Here is a 25,501-nt window from a genome sequence, read left to right as displayed (position 1 = left end):
GTGGTAAGAGTTCTTTATATATTTTAGAAAATGGATCATTTTCATATATATGATTTGTAAACATTTTATCCCATCTTGTGGTTTATCTTTTCACTTTTTGATAGGTCTTCTGAAGCAAAAATTTCTAAATTTTGATGAAATCTGGTTTGTTTATTTTTTTTTTCATTGGTTACTTGTGCTTTTGCTGTCATGTCTAGGAAACTATTGCTTAATCCAAGGATATGAAGATTTAGTCCCCCATTTTCTTTTAAAAGTTTGATAGATTTAGCTCTTACATTTGGACCTTTGATCTATTTTGAGTTAATTTTTGTATACGGTGTGAGAAAGGGGTCCAATTTCTTTCTTTTAAATGAGGATATCCAGTTGTCCCAGTACCATTTGTTAGAAAACTCCATTGAATGATGCTGGTACCCCTGTCAAAATCAATTGAACATAAAATGTAGGTTCATTTATGGGCTCTTTATTCTATTCTACTGATGCATATGCTTATCTCTATGCCAATACCACAAAGTTTTCATTACTGTAGCTTTGTGGTGGGTTCATAGCTTTGTAATCGGAAAGTGTGAGTCCTCCAACTTTATTATACTTTTTCAAGATTGTTTGGTTATTATGAGTTTCATTTTGTCAACTTCTGCAAAAAAATGTCACGGAGATTTTGAAAAGGATTGGTACTATGCTGTAATTACCACATATTTTCCACATACTTATAATTTCCACATATTTATAAATTTGTTGAATTTATTTTTGTTACTGATTTCTAATTTACTTCCTTATGCCCAGAGAACATACTTTGTATGATTTCAATCCTTTTACATTTATTGAGATTTGTTTTATGGCTTAATACATGGCCTGTCCTGGAGAATGTTGCATCTGCATTTGAGAAGAATGTATATTCTGCTATTGTTAGATGGTGTTTTTTCTAGATATGTTATGTCTAGTTGATCTATAAGGTTGTTTAAGCCTTCTATTTCCTTGCTGATCTTCTGTCAAGTTGTTCTATATTTTTTGGAAAGTGGAATAATGAAGGCTACAACTATTATTGTTGAATTTATCCCATTAGTACTGATAGTTTTTGCTCCAGGTATTTTGGGCTGTGTTGTTAGGGGCATATATATTTATAATTGTACAGATTCAGATTAGGAATACATCAAAACGTTCCAGAAAAAACAACTATATATGGACTCATATAATTTTAGACATGGAGCCCACCTTAGTCCTTATCTAGCCTTCTTACAGATGAGAAAAAACTGAGATATACAAAGATTAAATGACTTTCCAAAGTCAATAGAGCTACCAGTTATTATTGGTAGAGGCAGGATTAGAATTGAAAGTCTCTTGACTCACAAGCAGACATTCATCTCTATTAGAGCCCAGTAGCAGTGGGGAAATATTTTTAAAGTATATTTATATTTATATTTAATATAAAGTAATATATAGCCTTATTACTAATTCTATAACATGTTCTTTTTCAGTATAAAGAGATAGATGAAGAATTATTGTGCAGTTTTCCTGAGACGAAATATTTCACATGTCAGTATTAAAAAATCATAAGCAGAAATGTCATGGGGAAGAAATATGGCTAAATGATGATAACGAATTTTATGCTCCTAATGAAAAATTGGAATTTTAAAAACATTAGCCAAAAGATGAAATTCAGACTAACCTATGTCAAAATAATGAAATGTAATAGAAAAGTAATCAAGGTATCAATTAGTTCTTGCAGTCCAGACATATTATGTCAAGAAAGATTTGAATCTTAAAAAACATTTTCACCTGTTAACCTGAGTTAATGGTATCTTTTTTGTTTGTTTGTCTTCAACAGAAATTAAGAAGTAAAATTTTTGAGGTAACAAAAGCCAACTAATTCAAACTTAGGGAAGAACTTTTTTTACTGGGAAAAGAGGAAAAAAATTTAAAAAATAGATGTAGCATTAAGTTTGAAATAGTATTGACTTTGATTTTTTTCCTAGAATGGCTGTGAATCCTTTCTTAAAATTTACTTTGCTTTTGATTGTCTATGATTTCAATGAAATGCATTGAAATTTGTAGCAATTTAAATCTCAAATACCCTTCCTTCCCCTTCCTCCTTTTTTTTTTTTCCAGTTATTGGCTGCGTATGGCTGAGGGTATGTCTTTTCCCGTTCTTTTTTTTTTTTTTTCCCAATATATGAAGTTTATTGTCAAATTGGTTTCCATACAACACCCAGTGCTCATCCCAAAAGGTGCCCTCTTCAATACCCATCACCCACCCTACCCTCCCTCCCACCCCCCATCAATCCTCAGTTTGTTCTCAGTTTTTAAGAGTCTCTTATGCTTTGGCTCTCTTCCACTCCAACCTCTTTTTTTTTCCTTCTCCTCCCCCATGGGTTTCTGTTAAGTTTCTCAGGATCCACATAAGAGTGAAACCATAGGGTATCTGTCTTTCTCTGTATGGCTTATTTCACTTAGCATAACACTCTCCAGTTCCATCCATGTTGCTACAAAGGGCCATATTTCATTCTTTCTCATTGCCACGTAGTACTCCATTGTGTATATAAACCACAATTTCTTTATCCATTCATCAACCGATGGAATGGGAAAAGATATTTGCAAATGACATATCGGACAAAGGGCTAGTATCCAAAATCTATAAAGAGGTCACCAAACTCCACACCCGAAAAACAAATAATCCAGTGAAGAAATGGGCAGGAAACATGAATAGATACTTCTCTAAAGAAGACATCCAGATGGCTAACAGGCACATGAAAAGATGCTCAATGCCTTTTCCCATTCTATAAGTTAAATGGCCTCTTTCCCTAGAGGTGTGGATTTAAACTAAACTCAGTTACACATTTCATGCAGGGCTCATAGCTGTATTTATACTCTCCAATTGTATAATTTATGCTCTGTTATTTATTTATTTATTTATTTATTTATTTATTTATTTATTTATTTATATCCAAGTTAGTTAACATATAGTGTAGTAATGATTTCAGGAATAGAATTCAGTGATTCATCACTTACATATAACACCCAGTGCTCATCCCAGCAAGTGTCCTCCTTAATGCCCTTTGCCCATTTAGCCCATCCCCCCCAACACCCTGCCAGAAACCCTCAGTTTGTTCTCTGTATTTAATAGTCTCTTATGGTTTGTCTCCTTCTCTGTTTTTATATTAGTTTTACTTCCCTTCCCTTATATTCATCAGTTTTGTATCTTAAATTCCATATATGAGTGAAATCATATATTTGTCTTTCTCTGACTAATTTATTTCAATTAGCATAATACACTCCAGTTCCATCCACATTGTTGCAAATGGAAAGATTTCATTTTTTTTTTGATTGCTGAGTAATGTATGTATGTGTGTGTGTGTGTGTGTGTGTGTGTGTGTGTGTGTATATATATGTATATATATATACCACATCTTCTTTATCCATCCATCAGTCGATTTGGCTCTTCCCATACTTTGGCTATTGTTGATAGTGCTGCTATAAACATTGAGGTGCTATAAACATTGAGTGCCTCCTTGAATGAGCACTCGTATATCCTTTGGATAAATACCTAGAAGTGTAATTTCTGGGTTGTAGGGTAGTTCTATTTTTAGTTTTTTGAGGTACCTCCATACTATTTTCAAGTGCTTTGCACCAGTTTGCATTCCCACTAGCAGTGCAAAAGGGTTCCCCTTTCTCCACATCCTCGCCAACATCTGTTGTTGCCTGAGTTCTTCATTTTAGCCAGTCTGACTGGTGTGAAGTAGTATCTCAATGTGGTTTTGATTTGCATTTCCCTGATGATGAGTGATGTTGAGAATTTTTTCATGTCTCTGTTAGCCATCTGGATGTCTTCTTTGGAAAAGTGTCTATTCATGTCTTTTGCCCATCTCTTCACTGGATTGTTTGTTTTTTGGGTGTTGAGTTTGATAAGTTCTTTGTAGATTTTGGATACTAACCCTTTGTAGGATATGTCATTTGCAAATATCTTCTCCCATTCTGTCAATTGGCTTTTAGTTTTGTTGATTGTTTTCTTTGCTATGTAGAAGCTTTTTAAGGTCCCAATAGTTCATTTTTGCTTTTGTTTTCCTTGGCTCTGGAGACATGTGAAGTAAAAAGTGGCTGCAGCAAGGTCAAAGAGGTTGTTGCCTGTTTTCTCCTCTAGGATTTTGATGGCTTCTTGTCTTACATTTAGGTCTTTTATCCATTTGAGTTTACTTTTGTGTATGGTGTAAGAAAATGGTTTAGGTTCATTCTTCTGCATGTCACTGTCCAGTTTTTCCAACATCATTTGCTGAAGAGACTGTCTTTATTCCATTGGATATTCTTTTCTGCTTTGTCAAAGATTAGTTGGCCATACGTTTGTGGGTCCATTTCTGGGTTCTCTATTCTGTTCCATTGATCTGAGTGTCTGTTTTTGTGCCAGTACCATACTGTCTTGATGATTACAGCTTTGTAGTATAGCTTGAAGTCTGGAATTGTGATGCCTCCAGCTTTGGTTTTATTTTTCAGGATTGCTTTGGCTATTTGGGGTCTTTTCTGGTTGCTACAAATTTTAGGATTGTTTGTTCTAGCTCTATGAAGAATGCTGGTTATTTTGAAAGGGATTGCATTGAATATGTAGATTGCTTTGGAAAGTATCGACATTTTCACAATATTTGTTCTTCCAATTCATGACGTGGAATGTTTTTCCGTTTTTCTGTGTGTGTCTTCTTCAATTTCTTTCATAAGCTTTCCCATGATTTTCAGTATATAGATTTTTCACCTCTTTGGTTAGGTTTATTCCTAGGTATTTTATGGTTTTTGGTGTGTTCATTTTTATTCTTAAGCACATAATCCAGATATGGGTTTTTCTTTTTTTTTTTTTTTTTTAATTTTTTTTTTTCAACGTTTATTTATTTTTGGGACAGAGAGAGACAGAGCATGAACGGGCGAGGGGCAGAGAGAGAGGGAGACACAGAATCGGAAACAGGCTCCAGGCTCTGAGCCATCAGCCCAGAGCCTGACGCGGGGCTCAAACTCACGGACCGCGAGATCGTGACCTGGCTGAAGTCGGACGCTTAACCGACTGCGCCACCCAGGCGCCCCCAGATATGGGTTTTTCAAAGCTCGCCAATATCTTTATGGTCTCTTGCTTTTGCGAACTTGCAATTTTTGCCTAAGTGATTTATTTGACATGCCATCAGACTGCTTCCAGTGGTCATTTATTATGAACATGAGTGGACAATGAGAAAGTCCAATAAAGCACGGCCCTGTGCAGCATGCTCCAGGTGGATAACGCAGAGGGGGAGGGGCCAAGAGGGGAGGCAGAGGCACAGCCCCAGGCCCCAGTAAGTGTGTGGGGGCTCATCTCTCCAGGTGGCCTCTGGCAGGAATGAAGTCCATGGTAGAGGCAGACTTGACCTGACCCTCGAGGGCCAGGAAGCCATCTTCATTCTGGCACAAGCCTTGGAGACCATTGTGGTGACCACTGCACAAGATGCCCACTGCTGTGCTTAACAACGAAAAGAGGAAAACCCTCCAGAGGAGAGATTTGGGTCATGTAATAGAAGCTGTGGATGATGTGCTTTTCTGGAAGGAACTTTGACTGATTGCTGAGTTAGGCAGTTTTGTGAGCCTTTGCCTGCACCCTTCAGCTAGCTCCTCTCCTGCAGGCCTCAGCTTTGAAGAACAGCATATTTGGAATATGGTACTGACATACTTTTCCTGTTCTACTTCACCTAAGCCAAAATAAGCAGAAATCTCACCTGATAGTTTTTCTCTACAAGTTCTTTCACTGATTGTGTGTTCCATTTCAGGCCAGTAAGCAGGACTGTTTTGTGGGCTAGGTTCTAGATGTTTAATAGAAAAAAAATGTTTAGGAGGAGAGTAAGTTGCTCTTTATTTTTTGCTTCTAAACTAAACATTGCTGCTAAGCTTCTAAGCTTACCTCCAGCTCTCAGGAGCAAATCCAAGCAGAACACTTCTGGGAAGTGAACTGAGTGTCTTTAGCTGATTTAGATTGTGGAGCATGGAATGGAGTGCAGAAACTTACTCAGTAGGTTGTTAGGAAAATCTAAGTCCAGATCGAAGTCTGGGCTGGCTCAGAAAAGGAAAATATGAAAAGGAAATATGTTGTAAAGTCCTCCACCTGGACCTGTGTCATGAGTCACATTGTTCTGATCTTAGCTAACTGCTTTCTCCTTCCAGTGTAGCTCCCACCCTGGGAATCTCTCTTTATCATCCTTCTTGAGAGTTCCTTCAATTTTCTCCTGTTCCCTGCATCCCATATTTTTCTGAGGTTTGAGCTTAGCTCCACCATTGCCATTATTCTTTTACATGTCAATAATCATTTAAGTTAATCAGCAGACCATTTTTAAATTGTTTTTATTCCTACTTGAATCATCATCTTTCCACTTGGGACTATTTTCCTTTTGCCTGAAGAATTAGAATTTTTGATGCATGTCTGCTAGTGGTGAACTCTCTTGGTTTTCTTCTTATTTTAAACATGTCTCTTTTACCTTTATTCTACATTGAGGAATCACCAGTAATTTAAAAAAAAAAACAAACAAACCTTTTTCGGGGCACCTGGGTGGCTCAGTCAGTTAAGCATCTGACTTCGGCTAAGGTCATGATCTCACAGTCTGTGAGTTCAAGCCCCTCATTGGGCTCTCTGCTGTCAGCATAGAGCCTAATTTGGATCCTCCTCTGTCCCCTCTCCCTCTGCCCCTTTCCCACTGAAACACATACACTCTCTGTCTAAAAAATTAATAAACAAAAAAACCTCACTTTTTTTTCATGTGAACATTTATTGACCATCACCTGACTTTCTTTTAACATTATTTTTTTGAAACTATTGGCTTCTGTATGACTGATTTTTACTTGTTTTTTTGTTTGGGGTGTGTGCGTGTGTGTGTGTGTGTGCCACATTCAGTCATCTGGCTGCACCAACATGGGAACTTTAGCATCTTTTCAATATTCTCACCCTCATTCTCCCTTCTTCACTGGCTTTCCCTGTTCCATATGAAGGGTTTGCCTCCTGATCTATATACTTTTTTGTCCTTTTCTCCCTCTTGCCTTTTGACCTCATTTCACTTTGTTTTCACTCTTTAGAGATCTTGTTTGTCCCTTTGGATCAGATTTGGCACAGTTTCTTGGGTAGGCTCTTGATGCCCCCCTTGATTCTCCCCAAATTCCCTTCTAGCTGGGCTGCATCTAGCCCCTGTGGATAAATCTCTCCGAGCTAGACTTGGATCCTGGAAATTCTGACTTCAGTGTAGTTTCTATGACTATAACTTCTGGTGGGCTGGTTCAAAACATTCAGGTTCTGGTGACGACACACCAGAGAATAGAGAAAGGGACAGAGAGGATCTTGGGGTAGATGGGGGAAATGCTCTCACAATTTATCAAGGTAGAAATTTAAACATTACTTAGAACAAATCAGATGAAACTCCCAACATGTACATACATGAACATACCTTGTTTAAATAGGTATGAATTTTATCTGGAGTATTTAAGCTATTTTTCTATATTAGGGCTTTAGGGCAATGTCTTATGATTTTTTAAGTCTCACTAAAAAGAATAAAAGATCTTTCTCAGGATATAGATGTGATTATGCTTTGTAAATTTATTGATTCATTGGAGCTAGAACGTGAGTTGGTAAAAGGAAAGAAGTGTCATCACATAATTTTCAAATTATTGCATAGGAGAAAAATTTAGTTTAAAACATATTTTGTTAGAGTACCATTAGAATAGTCTATTTTATGGATTTATTTGACTGATTGCTTTAACATAAAAGCCAATTTCTTTCTGAGAAAAGCATGCTATCCAGAAAGCAACCTTTATAACAGTTTGTGAAGAAAATAAAGTGGCAATTCAATTTGTGGCTCTGATTTTCAGTGTGTTTGAAGGAATTACTTTATTGCCTTGGATCTTACTTTTCCCAGCTGTGAAGTAGGAAGACTAATTGTTGCAAAGTATTATGAGAACCTTAAATAGAAGATAAATATGAAGGTGCAAAGAATAACCAGACATTTTACTACATTTGTGTTAATCTGATTTAGAAATTTCTGCTCTTTTTCCAGTTTCACAGAGGAAACACCATCTGCATATTTCATCCTGTTGTGATAAATTATAAGAAGGGGATGTGGAAGTCAGCTCTGAATTTCCTTTTCTTTTGGTGTGTGTAAACCAGTCTTTAATGTTATTGCCCTGTTGTTTTGCGGTTTCCTTTCCTCTACGTCAACTGCATTCGTGTAAAGAGCTTTCTCCAAGATTAAACATTTGCCTTATTGGCAGCATTTCTGAATTTTCATCTGCCAAACTCTTCACACACAGACTACATAAAGCCAATTTATTTTCCAAGTGAAAACCTAATGATGTTCTCTACCACCTCATCACTGTCAGGACCTTGACAGAGAAATTGGGCAACTAATGTAAAGCAGTATTGAATATGGAGATGAAATTGTGATATGGAGAGTGAGACAGAAGAGTATGGAAGTAAAGTCTTTCTATTAAACAGAACTCTTTTTTATCTAATAGTCTGATTCAACAGAAAAATGGTGACAGTGATTATAAGACAGAGATGTGAAAGTCAGGCAAGCTGAGAATAGTGGGTGTGTCTAGGGTGTTCCTTTAGTCCAGAAAGCTGCTCCACTTGTGGAAACTGGAGATGGTCTGTGAATTTGTGAGGTTAGTACTGCATCTGGGAGGCTGAATCTGTGGGCTTGGTGGTATGTGCAGAATGCTTTTGATCAGTTTCCCCACTTGGGGTTGAGGAAGGGGGCATAAAAAGAATATGATTGAAATAAGCTGAAAGTAGGAGTTGAGTTCTGGGAATAAATCTTAAGCTTGAACTTAGATGCTAGACAATTTTCCTGTTGAAATCTTTTGCTGCAGCAAAAGTTAGATTTTTTGAAAATTTCAATATATGAAAAGCACACAAAATATTTTAGTACCTCCATAAGCATTTGCAAATCTCCTATGATTCTCTTCCCTATAACATCTCCAGGAATCTCTCACCAGCTCTGCCATTTAGGGAACATAATATGGAAATAAGCATGATGACTGTCTTAATGACCTTACTGTATCCTTGACAACCAAGAGACGTTGGTCAAAAATGGCTTTGAGAAAGCAAGGATTGGAAACCTCACTTTTTCTTTTGAAAAAACTTTGGTAAGAGCCTATTTACGAAGTTTACTGTTTTTATTTCCCTTTCCCTCATGAGTTCAAGGACTCCACAAACATTTTCCCTCATAACATACCCAGGCAATACTACAGCCTAATGCCAAGAGTATCCTCAGGGGTGTAGATCTTTATTTCATGGGTAGATCACTAGCCCAAGGTCACTTGGGATGTTGAAGGAGAGGCCAGGATCAAGCCACAGCCCAGATTTCAAGTCCTGTGCAAATAACTGTCAGCAGCTCTCCTAAAACACGTGGACAGCTGATGCAAGCTATTACAGGAAAGAAACAAGAGAGCAGTAATATAGCCAGGTAGTTGTATTTGTGCAGAGTGCTCGAGGTTATTTTGTTGGACTCTGGAGACCTGAATTCTTGAACTAGTTGTGCTGGTGCCGGACGAGTCACTGTAGCTCACTTTACTTGTTCAAAATTGAGCTGGGTGATGCTTGATCTGTCCCTCAAAATAGAGAATTCAAGGAGATGCTGTGAAAAGTGAAGTGTAATATTTGGCATTGACACCATATGAAACCAGGGCAATGTAACAAATGATCTCTTCAAAGGAAATTTGCCTTTAGTAGGCACTCAGTAAGCTTTGTCCAGGAAATAAGGAATTGCAGAATGTTGGAGCAGGAGGAGACCTCAGGGAAGCAAGGTCCAGGTAGGTTAAGTGACTTAACTAGTTTTCATGACTTGTTCATGGCACAGGCCCCTTGTCCTGTCCACATGTCCCTGACTCCTACTCTATTGCTCTTTCTGATATACCGCATTGCCTCTCTTAGGCACCATGCTGGTGGCTTATATTCTAGATACAGAATTAAACAACACTGAATTCTAGCTACAAGCAATATTTTAAAAAATGTTTTAAAGTACCACTGTGAGCTATTTTAAATTTCTTACCTTTTTTTTTTCCCTATAGCTCTGCCCTCAGTGAAATACTTTAAAAACAAGCATGAAGAAAAAAACATTTACTGTAAATTAATTATTATTTCCATTTCAAAAAGTTGTGAAATGTTTCTAGAACTCCCCAAGGTTGACCCAAGTTGGTTTCTAAGAATATTTTCCTATAATTATAAACATGTAATTAACTATAGGAGTGGTTGGGACGATAAAGATTATTTCAAACTTTTTCTTTCTATTTTTTTCCTAATTAAAAATAATGAAGGGCACAAAATTCCATTCAACAATACAATGTATATTATTTAAAAATATTGATGTGACCTAAGATATTAGCAGGAGTAGAAAATATGATTTTGTAAATGCAATCAATTCACATTTATCAGAGTTAGGACTACATAATTTTTATCTAATTTTTAATACTTCATGAATTATAGACAGAGGATTTGGAGAGGAATCAAGGAAAAGTTTCATACCAATTTCTGACCAAACTGGAAGCAAAATATAATTGAAGCTTTCAGTTATGTTCATTTTAAATTAATCTCTCTCTAGTTACAAGAGTCTGATGCAAATTTACATTAAACCTCCCTTAGCTCAATTTATCATATGCCAGTTTTGATTCTTGATCACGAGGTGATTTTAAACACAGTAGTAATGGACTCCTTAGTCCTCTTCAAACTATACTCAAGCGGTTGTTTTGTGTTTGATGAATTAATATCATGTAACACTGAGGAATTAGGAGAACAAGCAATATAAAAAGGAAGAAAGTATTTACTTTAGTTGAAAGGGTGCCATGACCTATATACACCATAAACAGTTATATCTTATACATTCAAATACACTTAGGTTTCTTTTGTTGCCAACTAGAAATAATAAAAAATCTTGACTTCCTAAGAAATTTGTTAAGAGAGAGTAAGAGAGAGAGACAGAGACAGAGAGATAGGGTGGGAGGGAGAAGGAGGGACTAATTGAAGTCAGAAGAAAAAAAAAAGCCAAGCTACAAACATTGGAATTTCTTTGTTTAAAGTTATGAGGGAAAACATGCAATAAGACATTTATAACCACCACGACATTGTTGAAAGTATTGCTTCTTGGATGGATCTGACTCAGTCATGAAGTGAGTTCAGCAGGACAACTCCCTTTTTGGTGTGGCAAGAACAGAAGGAAAAACAAGCCAGTGTTCACACAGGCACTTCAAAAATGAAGATCATACCGTAGCGGCATTTATTTAAAAGTTTATATATTCTAAAGCCTTTAAAAAACAAGTTGAATGTACTAGTGTTCTGTCTGCGCTGTTATTGAACCCCACAATTTGAGAGCTCATTTGGCAACACATGGGCTTCTAGGGCCCTATATTGCCAAGGTGAGCACTGTCAAGGGGCATTTCTTCATCTTTGCACGTGGCTTTCACTTTTACCTGGAAAACCATGGCTAGCCTATAGCACAGTCAGCAGCTGTAGCAGAGGGTGTCTAAATGGTCACCATCTACTATCACCTATTGACCAAGGCACTTGGAATCTTTAGGAATGTCGAAATGATGGTGAAGGTGAATATTAGTAACACCTCTGAAACATTTCCATAATTTTCTTGTAGCTGATAGAGCCAGATTCCAAAGAGAGTAGACATAAATTAGCAGTAAAATGGGAGGAGATAATGCCCTGGGTTAAATAAAGTCCTAAAGGGTCCATTTCCAGATAGAGGGTTTTATATGCCACTAGGGGGTTCTTTGGTATTCTTTTGAAAAATAACTTTCATACTCAGTGTTTGAGGCACTTGTTCCTGAGCCTATTGAAATCAGTTTTGAAGTCTACTCATTCTCTGTGTTTGGTAGCAAGTTCTCGGGTCTTTGGTTGAGGACTGAGACAACAATGAAATGGGATTGATTGTGTCATCCAGAGCTTGAATAAGAAATAAAGTCAGAGCAAGTGTTGCCAGAGCTGAGCATGTAATTGCAGAAGATTGACAGGGAGTCAGTTCTGAGGATACACCAAGATCCTATCACAAATGTGGTTTGCATACTTGGAAGATAAAGCAAGAATCAGTGATACAAGATAGGTAAGCAAATCTAGAGAAAAGAGTAAACACTACAATTGCTTCTGGAAGTGAGGTCCACCACTATCATATATTAAGTTGCTTTCGTTAGATTCCTTAGCAGAAAGAGTTAAAGGAGCTAGAAACTGGACCACCAAGGGTTTCCTGTTGTTCATTCTGGTTTTGATGACCTCTAAAAGGTATACTTAGCATCACAAGCCTCTATGATACAGACATTTCCTCCATGTTTGTGGAATAAGTATGTCATAGTTTGGGTTCCTTGGAAACGGACTCTGAAACCCTGAGATTTAGGTACAGTAGGTGTGTTGGGAAGTGCCCTTGGCAGCAACACACTTGAGAGATAAGGAAAGCAGGGTTAGGCAGAGATGCTGAATTATGCTTTTGCAATAAAAGCCTTGGCTCCTTCTACTGGGAGTTCTGCAGCTGGAATAGTTCTTAAGGAGTTATTCCAAATTGGAATACTACAAGTCAGTCACATGATGCACACAAAAGAATTGTTATATCCCTACTGTGTAGATTGAAAACCAAAAACAAAAAACAAACTCAGAGTGGTAAAATAAGTGCCAAAAGTCACATCAATTCTGAATGGAATGGCTGGAGGCTATTCTTGCTGTGGCTGGCCTCTAGGCTCATGGTCACAGACAGGTAATATCTAACCTCTGGCAGAAGGATCCAGAATATGGTTTCCCATTCAACACTGACCTAAGAAGTAAACTAAATATGCCTCTGAGGTGTTTTAAAATTATTGATGGGTGACCTTTTTTTTTATAGTCACACCTGGGTGACTCAGTTGGTTAAGCATCCGACTCTTGATTTTGGTTCAGGTCATGATCTCACAGTTTGTGAGATCAAGCCCCAAGTCAGGCACTGCGCTGACAGCACAGAGCATGCTTGGGATTTCCTGTCATCCTTTTTCTCTCTGTCCCTCCCCCACTCATGTTCTCTCTCTCTCTCTCTCTCTCTCAAAATAAATAAATATATATTAAAAAATATTGATGTGCATATCTTTTGGTTTCTATAATAAAGATAATAACACATATATTAAATTTATTTTTTTATTGATAAAACTTTCAAACAATTTTCTTTAGCACTAAAATTTTTCTTTTGTACTTATAGCTTAATGGTAACTTCGGATAAGGCTCTTCTTAGGTCTTATGTTAGCTAGTATTTCCTTAAAAACAGACCAGAAAACCATCTGAATGTACTATGTTCTTTTATATAATGTATATCAAAATAATAAACATTGTAGAACTTTTGTAGTTTAGTTTTCCACCTACTCCACATAGGAGTTTGTGGATTTAAGTTACTGTGGCCAGAGCATAAATGTAGAATCTGTGGTTCTGAGAGGTTGTGAGATTTGCCTGAGGTTACATAGTCTCTGTGGGTGATCCAGACCTCCTGCACCCCTTTCTGGGATCCGCATTTCCCATGTGCTTCTTATACATTGCCTCACCTTAAGGAACATTCCACCATGGCTCCATATCTAGGAAGTAAATGTGTTGTACCATATGAGTCAATGGAAGAACCCGGGCCAGTATGTTTTAGCATAAGGGGAGCAGCCAAACCACTGCAGAGAGGTATTGGAAGAATTCCCATGAGCTCCTAAGAAAAATAATTGCTCTGGAAAGGGATTAAGAGTTCCAATGGAACTCATTATCTATTTTCTTTGGATAAACTCTCTGTTATCAGTCAATGTGACCTGGGCTTGGGTACCGTATTAGAACCAGTAACTGAAAATATTGATCCTACAACTTGTGAGAAGCATGAAGCAGGCATGAGTTTATCTCAGCGCTTCCATAAATGGTAACTCTTACTCTAGTTATTTGAAGATTTGTTGATTATTATTACTTGTAAAGGATCCAGATAAAACAACATTTGCTTGGATTCTTGGGTCAACTATTTCACTTCTAGTGGCAGAAAATATACAACATAAAACGATTATGTCTATTTTTCTTAACTTTCCTTTCCTTTTTAGTCACTTGGCCTAAGTGAGGTCCTGGAAAATATTCTCCACATGCTCAAGTGTGGGGGAAATGTGTGTGTATATGTCAGGGGGAGAGACCTGGGGAGAGAAAGGGACAGAGAGAGCACAAGCCACATCTGAATGTGTTATAACAGTAAGCATGGCTTGTTCAATAGACCAACCAAACCTATTGGGAACAGCTTTGAGACTGGCTAAGGTTTGGTTTGGGCAGCTTAATAAGTGTTACCTTAACGATGTGTGTATCACATAGTGAGTGTTAGGTAATGAATCCTTGGTACCTAAGCTGAAGTTGGACACTCAACCGACTGAGCCACCCAGGCCCCAAATGTAATCATTTTAAAGAGAATTACTAGGTCTTGTGCCTTGTGGGCCACAGAAAAATTTCAGGGCCAAATCAAATAATTGTTTTGTAGGTGGTAGTACCAAAATTACTTTTATTTATTTACAAAATTTTTTTAATGTTTATTTTTTGAGAGAGAGCGCGTGCGAGTGGAGGAAGGGAGGAGAGAGAGGGAGACACAGAATCCAAAGCACGCTCCAAGCTGTCAGCCCAGAGCCCAATGTGGGGCTTGAACTCACGAACTGTGAGATCATGACCTGAGCTGAAGTCAGACGCTTAGCCAACTGAGCCACCCAGGTGCCCCAGGATCAAAGTTACTTTTAAACGTCCATAAACTGGTTTGAACAATTGCACCTAGGAATTTATACAAAATAAGTAATTCAGAATATGTGCAAGCAACTGCAAGAATTATTTTTGGAACTTGTTCTTATTAGTTAAAAATTGGAATAAAGTGTTAAAATCAGGAAGTTGTTAGATTAGTGTAAATTCATATAACAGAATCACATTTAGCCATTAAATATGTTGGGATATATAAATATATAATACATGTAAATACAGATTTACATATAAATCTGTAAAACCCATTTGAAACATTTAAAACCCATAGAAAAATTGAAAGAATAGGATAGTGCAATGAATGTCTGTTAACAACTTGCTATACCTTCTTTTTTTCTCTCCCTTTCCTAACACTTCACAGAGTAGGCTATCAATATTATGACATTTCACTTTTTAATACTTTATTCAGCATGCTTCTCCCAAGAGTGAGAGTATTCTTTTTCATAACACCATTACCACACCTAAGAAAATCATCACTAATTCAATAACATCATTTGCAAACTTAAATTGTCCTAAAAAATTCTTTATTATTCTTTTTTTTCTGATCCAAATTCCAATGGAGTTTCATTCATGGAATTGGCTATTATATATTTTTAGTTCCCCTCAATCTTGAACACCATTCCTTCTCTTTCCATGCCGTCAAATCCTTTGAAAAGTCCAGACCAGCCTTTTTTTTTTTTCTTTTCTTTTTTAAAATTTACATCCAAATTAGTTAGCATATAGTGAAACAATGATTTCAGGAGTAGATTCCTTAATGCCCCTTACCCATTTTGCCCATTCCCCTTCCCACAACCTCTCCAGTAACTTTCAGTTTGTTCTCCATATTTGAGTCTCTTCTGTTTTGTCCCCCTCCCTGTTTTTATATTATTTTTGTTTTCCTTCCCTTATGTTCATCTGTTTTGTCTCTTAAAGTCCTCATATGAGTGAAGTCATATGATTTTTGTCTTTCTCTGACTAATTTCACTTAGCATAATACCCTCCAGTTCCATCCACGTAGTTGCAAATGGCAAGATTTCATTATTTTTGATTGCCGGTAATACTCCATTGTATATATATACCACATCTTCTTTATCCATTCATCCATCAATGGACATTTTCAAGGAGAAAGCAGGCAAAAACCTCTTTGATCTTGCCTGCATCAACTTCTTACTCAACACATCTCTGGAGGCAAGGCAAACAAAAGCAAAAATGAACTACTGGGACCTCATCAAAATAATGTTTCTGCACAGTGAAGGAAACAACCAGACCAGCCTTCTTACAGCATGCCCTACATTCTGGATTAATCTATTTTTTCAGGATTAAATTCAGGTTAAACATTTCAGGCAAGAACACTTTATAGGTGAAGTGTATATCTCCCACTACATTGTATCATAAGGCATAAGACATCAGGTAATCACATTATTGGAAAAGCCAAACTTGACTGGGAAATGCCTTTATTTTAAAAGCACGTTTTCCCCCTTATAACTGAAGTGGGCTCATATTTTGAAGAGTAGATGTATGTTTATCAAAATGGAAAGATGTTTATGCTCTATAAAGTATAAATAGAAAATTATGAACTGTAAAGGATCTTAAATTTGTCAAAAAGATTTTACACATACACACAAAGCATCCAGAAGGATCTGTATCTCAAAGGCATAAGGACATATATCCCAAGACACTGGCAGTGGTTATGTCAAAGTCATATGATTATAGGTGATTTTTATTTTTCTATTTTTTATTTGATTGTTTTTCTTTTTTATTTGGTTATTTTAAATAATGACTACATATAACCCATATAATTTTAAAAGTTAATAAAGTGGATTGAATGCAACTAATGTTTCATAGTCTATTTTAAATAGGTAAACATAGTATATTTTTTCCCCTTTTACTCCTCCCTGCTTTGGTGACACTAATGCTAAATATGTTATTTGCATAGTTAGAACTATTTTTATTATTATACTGGATCCTACTGAGCATATTTCTCTAGAAGGGAACAATTCAAGGACAGAATTCTCACACTTCTCTCCAGAATTTCAACATGTATATTTTGATCAGTACTGTGTTTTTAATGTGCACAGTATGCTTTATTTTATAATTTAAAATAAAATCATTGCAGAATTTAAGGCACTTGTTTATTTCTTGCTCCAAGATAGCATTGAGAATGCTGTGATTCTGGGCAGTGTTTACACATTCTTTCCCCTAAAAGTGATATATATGGTTGTGGTCTAAGGTCACTTAACCTCCCCACAGATGTCCTCTGTCTATTTCAGTAAAGGAAGTAACTTTATTCAGCGTGGTCACAGGGATCTGGTGAGTCAAGGAGAGGGGAACCTAGGCTCATCTTGTCTGCTGACTCATAAATCTCTACACCAGGTGGTAGGGCCACCAAAGACCAGAGGCTTAGGTCTTTGGGGCAAGGCTCGGAAACTGTCTTGGCTAAATGACAGAGTTGAAGACGGCCAGATCACAGCGTCCTGCCGCCTTTGTTATGGATACGCAGCCTGTTGTTGCTGGGAGCAAAGGCTGCCACTGGCTTTGCATGGAAGCTGACCAGGCAAGAGGCAATGATGTTGGGTTCGTTCCTTGGGGAAATCTTCATTTCATCCCTGGGAAGGCAGACAAGCTGGTGCAAAAGGAAACCCACACCTAGTAACTGATACACAGCAATGACGTCCCTGTGGAGCGATCTCCAGAACAGGGCTAGATGGAATTCTGCATTCCATTAACTGTAAGCAGGATGTGAGGGATTAAAAGGGAGTTGGAGTGGGCAGCACAAGGCTAAAAATTATCTACTACAGTCACTGATAATATTCCTCTGAAAACAAAAAGAACACCCTTTGCAAGAGTAAATCCTCTGGAATAGTATTTCTGGGGAATATAATAAGACTGGCTCCAAGCAAAACTGGTGAGTGGGTAGTGTGATTTTATAGGGCACTAATTCTATTTCATGCCCATCTCCACCAAACCTGACACCCCATTTTTTCTTACTGCTATATTCCTTTCCGTTGAAGATTCTGCTCTCTGTTCTACATATTTGAATTCAAGGGGTAAACACACTTTGATAAATCATGGTGGAGCTGAACTGGGCTCAAATTTCAATTCCATTACACTCTGGTTATATGAACATGGCAGACATCTCAACTTTTCTGATCCTCAGTTTTATCATCTGTATGTGGGAGTCATAATCCAATATTTTTTTAAGAGAGGGGAAGGGAGGGGCGGAGGGAGTGGGAGAGAAAACCTTAAGTAGTCTCCACACCCAGCTCAGAGTCCGACTTGGGGCTCCATCCCATGACTATGAGATCATGACCTGAGCCGAAATCAAGAGTAAGACATTTCACCAACTGAGCTACCCAGTCATCTCTCATAATCCAATATTTAACATAGGTCTTAGTACATAGTCAGAGAAGGAAAGAGGATGGGCATTGACACTTGTTGGGCATCTCTTATGTGCCAGAATCTGGGCTGGGCTAACTTGCGTAACAAAAGTCTCACTTTGAGCCCAGAATCCATCTGGAGTCTATAATGTCTAGGCATGTTTGGTGACCTGGCAAAATGGACCTTCCCAAAGATTGAGGGAACTGAGGAGCAACCTGGATGAGAACTGATCATGCATAGAGCGAAAAACAAGCTCTACAGACAACTTGGTTCTATGATACATTATTAGCAGGGAGGAGTTTCTAAGCAAAACATAGGGTTTGTCACTTATATATTGATATTCAAATCCAGGCTTCTCATGGGTTTACATCTGCAGTTATGAATTAGTGGAGCTACATGTAAAAAACAGGAAAGATCTTTTAAAAGAAAACTGTGTAAGAAACCGAGGGACAAAAAGCACTGCTTTCACATCTTTGTGGAGAAATGTGACACTAATGGTGAAAAGTGTGGATAGTTGATATCCAAGATGGCCACATGGATCCCTTCCATTTCTGTATGTGAATTCTCCTGTTAAGAGGTGGAATTTGTTCTCACATCCCCTTGATACTGGACTGGCATTAGTAACTTAATAGAATATGGCACAAGTGATATTCAGAAATTTCTGAGTCTTGGTCATACGAAGCCTTGAGATGACATTTGGGTCATCGGGAATGATCTTTCTTGTAACTCTAAGCTCCTCTATAAGAAGCACCTCTCAAGACCATCATTCGTGAAAAGTCCAAGCCACATGAAGAGGCCCTGGAGACACCATGTGGAGAGAGACCGAGGTGAACTGAGGCAGCGGACATTTGAGTGAAGTATCATCATAGGAATCTTCATTCCCAGTTATCCCTATGAGAATGCCATGGGGATCAGAGATGAGCCACCTAGTCACCCTCTCCCCACAAAATTATAAGCATAAGCATAATTGTTCTTTTAAGTAACTGAGTGGCTTTAAAAGGAAGAGAAGACTGTGTGTGTGTGTGTGTGTGTGTGTGTGTGTGTGCTTCACGTGTTCTAGAAAACAAATTTGAAAGCTATTTCCATAAAATAAATGAAGTTTTAAAAGCTCCTTCCGTGAAATATTGTGGAAAAATTATGGGTGAGAATGAGGGGATTATTAGGTTGGGCTATAATGGGAGAGGACAAGTGGACTACTGGTTAGCCAGCTATGAACATTTTGACCATGACCTTCTGGTTATATTTGGGGTTTCATGGGAAACAATTTCAAATTAAGATGTGGAGCAGGTGATATTTTGAGAGGCTTATGGATAAGATTTCGTGAACCCCCTTAGTTAGAGTTCAAATCAAGGAGGCTTTGAGAGAATGTAACTCCTTCACATTCAGAATTGGCTCTGGCATTCCAAGTTATATTGGAATGGGGTTATATTGATGTGGGTTCAATATATGGATGCAAGGGGGCTCTGGGGCAATAGAAAACTCTTTATAAGCCTATGGCTTACTTTATTTGTTCAGAATAAGAGCTTCTTTACTACGTAGGAGACCCAGCTGAAAGGGAGGTCTCCTTATAAGGGAGTTAAAATGAAAAATAAAAACCATATGAAAATGACTGAGTATAAAGAAAGACATCAGGTCCTTTTGGCCAAGAACTTTGTCCCTGTGAAGAAGACCCAGGATACCACTTTAGTCATGCTGTGGCCAAGGGACTAGACCTAGACCTGCAAGGCCAAAAACCCTCTGTTATGTGTTAGAGCTCACTTATTGACAGTGCTCGCCTTGCTCTGCCCTGGGAGAGCTGTGGTCCTGTAGTTCAGGAGAGGCACTCTTGGCAAACTGCACTCCTGTTTAAGGACTGAAGGACTCACCAAGTGATAATTCAGCTGCAGTGCTGGAAGTACAAGGGAGTCAATGTGCTGAGTGTGGGCAGATAGAGCGATACATTTATTCCAGGGGTTATGCAGAGGTTATCATGGCTCTACTATATTACAAGTTTACGTCAGGTACTTTTCCAAGGAGACTTTCTCTTGCTAGCTGGTTTAGGTGTGGAGATACACAAGTTCTGAAGCAGGAGACCTTTTGGCAGTAGGTGGATACAAGGAGGTATTTACCGCATTTCTTACATTTGACCATGCCTTACCCTTGGGCATTGTATATGTTAAATCACTCTCTTCTTATTAGCCATGAAAATAATCACTGTTCATTGGAGAGTTGTTGTGTCCTCTTTTTCTATGATTTTCGTTTTTTAAAATTGCTTTTCACTAATTTAAAAACAACGTGTTTACAGGCTCCACATTGTCTGCCCACTTGTGAGTGGGGTCTTGGGTCAGGTCACTCAGATTCTCACAGGATTCATTACTCACCTACATTGTGGTCTGCAATGTACACCATACGCCAATTGGAGGTAACTATATAGCAGGCTTTTGTCTGCAATGAAGGAGCAGGAAATCAAAGGTAACAACTACTTCCTGACAAGTTCAGCTCTCTCTGTTTCATTGAGTAGATGTTCATTTGATTACTTAAACATAGAGGGGAAAAACAAGTCCCAACCTCTGTGGGCAAGCATCAGCTAAGGCGCCATATGAACCCTTGTGGGGCCACATGTCAAGCCTTGTTTTCACCCAAGTGCATTGAAGTGTAAGAGAAACTTTCTATAGGAAATTAGTAATTGAATATGCTTATTGTAAGAACATGCAGGGGGTTTTGTTAACAATCCCTGCATAAAATGGCAGGGGCAGGGAGAGAAGTCCAAACTGGATATCCCCTTATGCTTAGTGTCCTTGAGATCAGAATGAGACCCAGGGCAAGCCTGATCACACCTCTTACGCTATTGCTTGAATAGAAGATTTTGCATCCACCTGGATGAGAGGCATGGCTGGTCAGGTCTGCACAGCCTGACGTACAGTGAAAAGGCAGTAGACGTTCTGCTCTCATACTTCTATAGAAAAGCAGGTAAGATATCTGCATTTGGACATAGTGAGACCAAGGCTTTGTATAACAGGGAGACAGATAACTTTGTGGACATGCCAATGATGTCTGGCTCAGGCAGAAGATAGTTATAGAAAACAAAACACCCACATTTACATATACTTTGCAGAGAAAATCAAAGAGCTGGGTATCACATGAATGTTACCGTTGGTTTACGTGTAGAACTTTGCCAGAACTTTGAGGTTGCTTCTGCAAAAATTCAAGTAAAGAAAATAAGAAACCAGTAATGCAGGAGAGATGCATGAGACAGCACGAGAGATCTGAATTAACTGGCACAGTGTGTGCTAGGTGAAGGTCTATACTCCAACTTTTTAAAAACTGACATCCTTTATTCTGGCATGTTCCAAACAAATTTAAGGAAGGACAAAAATTATTCTTTGGAAGAGAAGGTATGGAAGGAGATGGAAGACAAAGAAGAATGAAAAGGAAACGGAAGCCACACTGAAACCTCCTTCCTGTGCAAGACTTAGAAACAGAAGAAATATAGGAATTATACAAAAATCCACGTACCCATTCATCTTTCTTTACATCTGTTCATGTAGGGAAGAGACTAAGAGAGACTAAGGCTTGCTGCCCCACATCATCCTTTGAAAGTAGTTTGCGTATTTTAATGCTTCCCAGATGGTTGCTTTAAAAAATTCTACATGGTGGGGGTGCCTGGGTGGTTCAGTCAGTTAAACGTCCAACTCTTGGTTTCAGCTCAGGTCATGATCTCATGGTTTGTGAGATTGAACCCTGCATTGGGCTCTGTGCTGATGGCATGGAGACTGCTTGGGATTCTCTTTCTCTCCTTCTCTCTCTGCCCCTTCCCTACTCGTTCTCTCTCTCTCTCCCTCAAAATAAATAAATAAGCTTCAAAAAAAGAATTAAAAAATTCTACATGGTACCTTCAAAATATAGCATTTTGGTTGTTAGGGGCGGGATGGAGGAAGCAGGGCATTTGGTCTAAGAGCCAATGTCTAAAACTAACAACGCCTTTGTTGTTGTGAGGCTATGAGGAGAAACTAGGAGTCAGGGGGTGAAAGGACACAGCTTTCCATCTCCTTTAATGCCTGGACTGGGGACACATTTGGTAAAGCCCATTGGGGAAACGTATCTCCGTCAATGTTGTATGGATGAATAGAGAGCTTTTGTCTCAGGATGTCAGTCTAGCACCTTCCATCAGAATTAAGTTCACTCAAAAATTTAAAGCACTCCACCCCCTACAACCTTCCCTACATCCCTGAAGGATTATATTACTGTAATCAAAGTAACTCCAGATAGAAAAGGGCTTGCAGGTTATCCGGTTCATCCTCTGTTAGTGCAGAGTTTCTTCCTTCAGTGTGGCCGTTGCTGTTTTGCTCTGTCTGGTTTCCAGTGTCCTGAGTGAGGGAGCTTCCCGCCCTTCCCTGGGGAGGGCATTCTCTAATCCAACAGTTCTCACCGCAAGGAAGTCTTCTCTGATACTCATCTTAAGTTTTCCTTCTTCAGCTGTATCCCATTACCACCAGGCCCTGCCTTTGTACCAAGCCTCCATCTCGGTGGCTGCATGCTGCTTCCCACTTTCATGACTACCCCTATTAAAACCATTTCCATGTTGTTAACTCTCCTTTATACATCCGATTCTCAGTTCTGGAGACTGAGAAGTCACTTTCTGGGATGTGCTCCACCCAGATTTTATTTTCACCCTTCCTCATATGTGAGCACAGAAGTCTAATTTTCCTAAGAAGGTGAGGTGCTTAAAAAATTAGTTTTTGTAACTTTAGACATTCTTATTTTACCCCCAAACTAATTATTGAGCTCTTGTGTTTCTTCAATAGGCTTAACCTTCACAGGTCAACTTTGTGATATACTTGAGAGATTCAAGTGTAATCTTGAATCTCATTCATAAATGGGAGGAAGGTAAATTTAGTAAGAAAGATATATGCTCTTAAGCAACAAGATGAAAAGTCAACTTTAGGGGACGATTCTGCAGAATCATTAATTAGGTTGTGTGTTATCAGGGATCTGGAAGTAGATGTCCTTTCTGTCATTAGCAGGATGGACTCAGGACTATTTGGTGCATCTCACAGTCTAGGTGGTTGCATGTTGATGACACCCTGAGCTCAGAGCAACCAAGGACAGCTCCAGATTTCCAAGTGTTCCCAGGTTATCTCAGGTGGATCCTCTAATTGGAGTGGTCCTGTACACTACATTTGATGTGGGAAAAAAATCTCCTTTTAAGGAGAGAGAATTCTAGAAGACATGGCAATTCTGACAACATTCTTATTAAAAGTCTAGACTCTGGAGGCAGACTGGAGTGTTCAAATCCTGGCTCTGTTATTTCTGTGTGAACTTGGGCAACACTGAATCTCTCTTATACTCAGTTTTCAGATCTGTAAAAGGGACTATTAGTCATAGATTATCTCATAAGATTTTGGTGAGAATTGAGGTAATGCTCATAAATTACAGTACAGTATTTGGCATATAATAGACACTCATAATGTGCCCTAAATTTACCTACAACTTCTTCCTGAAAGTTGAAAAAGGCTTTGCCAAATTTATGTATAAAGGTGCTCATTGTAGCTTGATTATAATGATAAAGAAATTGGAAGTAACTGACATATCCAACAATAGGGGATCAATATCTGGAAAATTTCAGTAAGAAGCAATTTAAGTTAATTTAGAAGAGCAGAGTACAAGGCTGTACAGTGTGATCCCAGTTTCATGTTTATACATATGCTCTATGCAAATATACAATATATATGCATCAAAAAATACTAAATGTAAATGCACCAAAATGTTTTTTTTTAAGTTTTAATTTTAATTCCAGTTAGTTAAAATACAGTGTTATATTGTTTCAGGTATACAATGTAGTGATTCAACAATACCATACATCATCTGGACAAGTACACTCATCTAGACAAGTACACTCCTTAATCCCCATTACTTATTTAACCAATTCCCCCCACCCCCCTCTACTCTGGTAACCAGTTTGTTCTCTATAATTATGAGTCTGATTTTTTTTATTTTAATTTTTTTTATTTTAGAGAGAAGAGCGTATGTGAGCAGGGGAGAGGAGCAGAGGGAGAGAGAGAGAGAGAGAATCTTAAATAGGCTCCACACTCAGCGTGGAACCCAACAACCCAGAGATCATAACCTGAGTTGAAATCAAGAGTCAGATGCTCAACCAACTGAAACCCATGAGTCTGTTTCTTGCTTTGTGTCTTTCTCTTTTTTCCCTTTGCTCTTTTGTTTCGTTTCTTAAACGAGCAACATATGAAATCATATGGTGTTTGTCTTTCTCTGACTGACTTCTTTTGCTTTTGCTTAACATTATACTCTCTAGCTCCATCCATGTCATTGCAAATGGCAAGATTTCATTCTTTTTTATGGCTGAGTAATATTCCAGTGTATATATATGCACCTTATCTTCTTTATCCATTCATCAATCAATGGACACTTGGGCTGCTTCCATAATTTGGCTATTGTTAATAATGCTGCCATAAACATAGGGGTACATGTATCCCTTTAAATGAGTGTTTTTGGGACACTTGGGTGGCTCAGTCAGTTCAGCCTCCAACTCTTGATTTCAGCTCAGGTCATGGTCTCATGGTTTGTGAGTTTGAGCCCTGCCTCTGTTTGGGACTCTCTCTCTCTCTCCCTCTCTCTGCCCCTCCCCTACTTGTGCACGCACTCTCTCTCTCCCTCTCAAAATAAATAAATAAACTTAAAAAAATTAATGTTTTTGTATTCTTTTAGTAAATACCTGGTAGTGTGATTGCTGAATTGTAGTAGGATAGTTCTATTTATAACTTTTTGAGGAACATCCATACTATTTTCCACATGACTGCACCAAAATGGTAACAGTGGCTCTCTAAGTGTGGTGTGCCTATGGCTGATACTTTTTTCTGTTCTTAGCAGGCATTAATTTTATTTTACCATTTCCAGAGATGGAATGGGGAGATAAGTTTTCTGTGAAGTAATCTAAATAATTTGTTTTGGATATATTTTAAAGTGACAATTCTTAGTCTAAGCCTTTGTAAAACCCTGCTGCTCCATATTCAGCATCTAGATATACTTTCATATTCAGCAAAAAGGAGATGTGAAAATGATGTGGTTTGCAAATAGTGTCTTGTAAGCTGTTAACCATGACTCATTGGAGGTGGGAAGGACAGCCCCGGGGTTGCCTCACAATTCCCTGCTGGTTCCCTGCCTCTGACCCCTCCCCACTCTGTTCTGGGCTCACTCTGACTCATCTCCTTGTCCAGGGTAGAACTTGTCACCCCCTCTGCAGTAGCAAGAAATATTATTTATTGACTTTTAAATCAACAGATCTGAATTTGAATTCTAACCTTGATGCTCAAGAGCTTCTTGTCCTTGAACGTGAGGAAAGAAGGAAGCAGAGTTCTTATTTATAGAGTATTTACAGAGCGTGCCAGGATGCATTTTTCATGGAATTTAAAC

The 25,501-nt window shown here is 38.2% G+C and overlaps 1 long non-coding RNA gene across 2 annotated transcripts in view; it reads left to right on the top strand.

Annotated features, from left to right (window-relative positions):
• The window catches only part of LOC147581190 (uncharacterized), a 242,483-nt gene that overhangs the window by 57,623 nt on the left and 159,359 nt on the right, over window positions 1-25,501 (top strand). The gene's annotated exons all lie outside the window — the stretch shown is intronic.

The sequence above is a fragment of the Puma concolor genome, chromosome B2, assembly GCF_028749965.1.
Source record: "Puma concolor isolate L17-30 chromosome B2, mPumCon1.1.hap2, whole genome shotgun sequence".
NCBI lineage: Eukaryota > Metazoa > Chordata > Mammalia > Carnivora > Felidae > Puma > Puma concolor.
The sequence above is the reverse complement of the archived record's forward strand: the minus strand, read 5'-3'. Positions and strand labels throughout refer to the sequence as shown.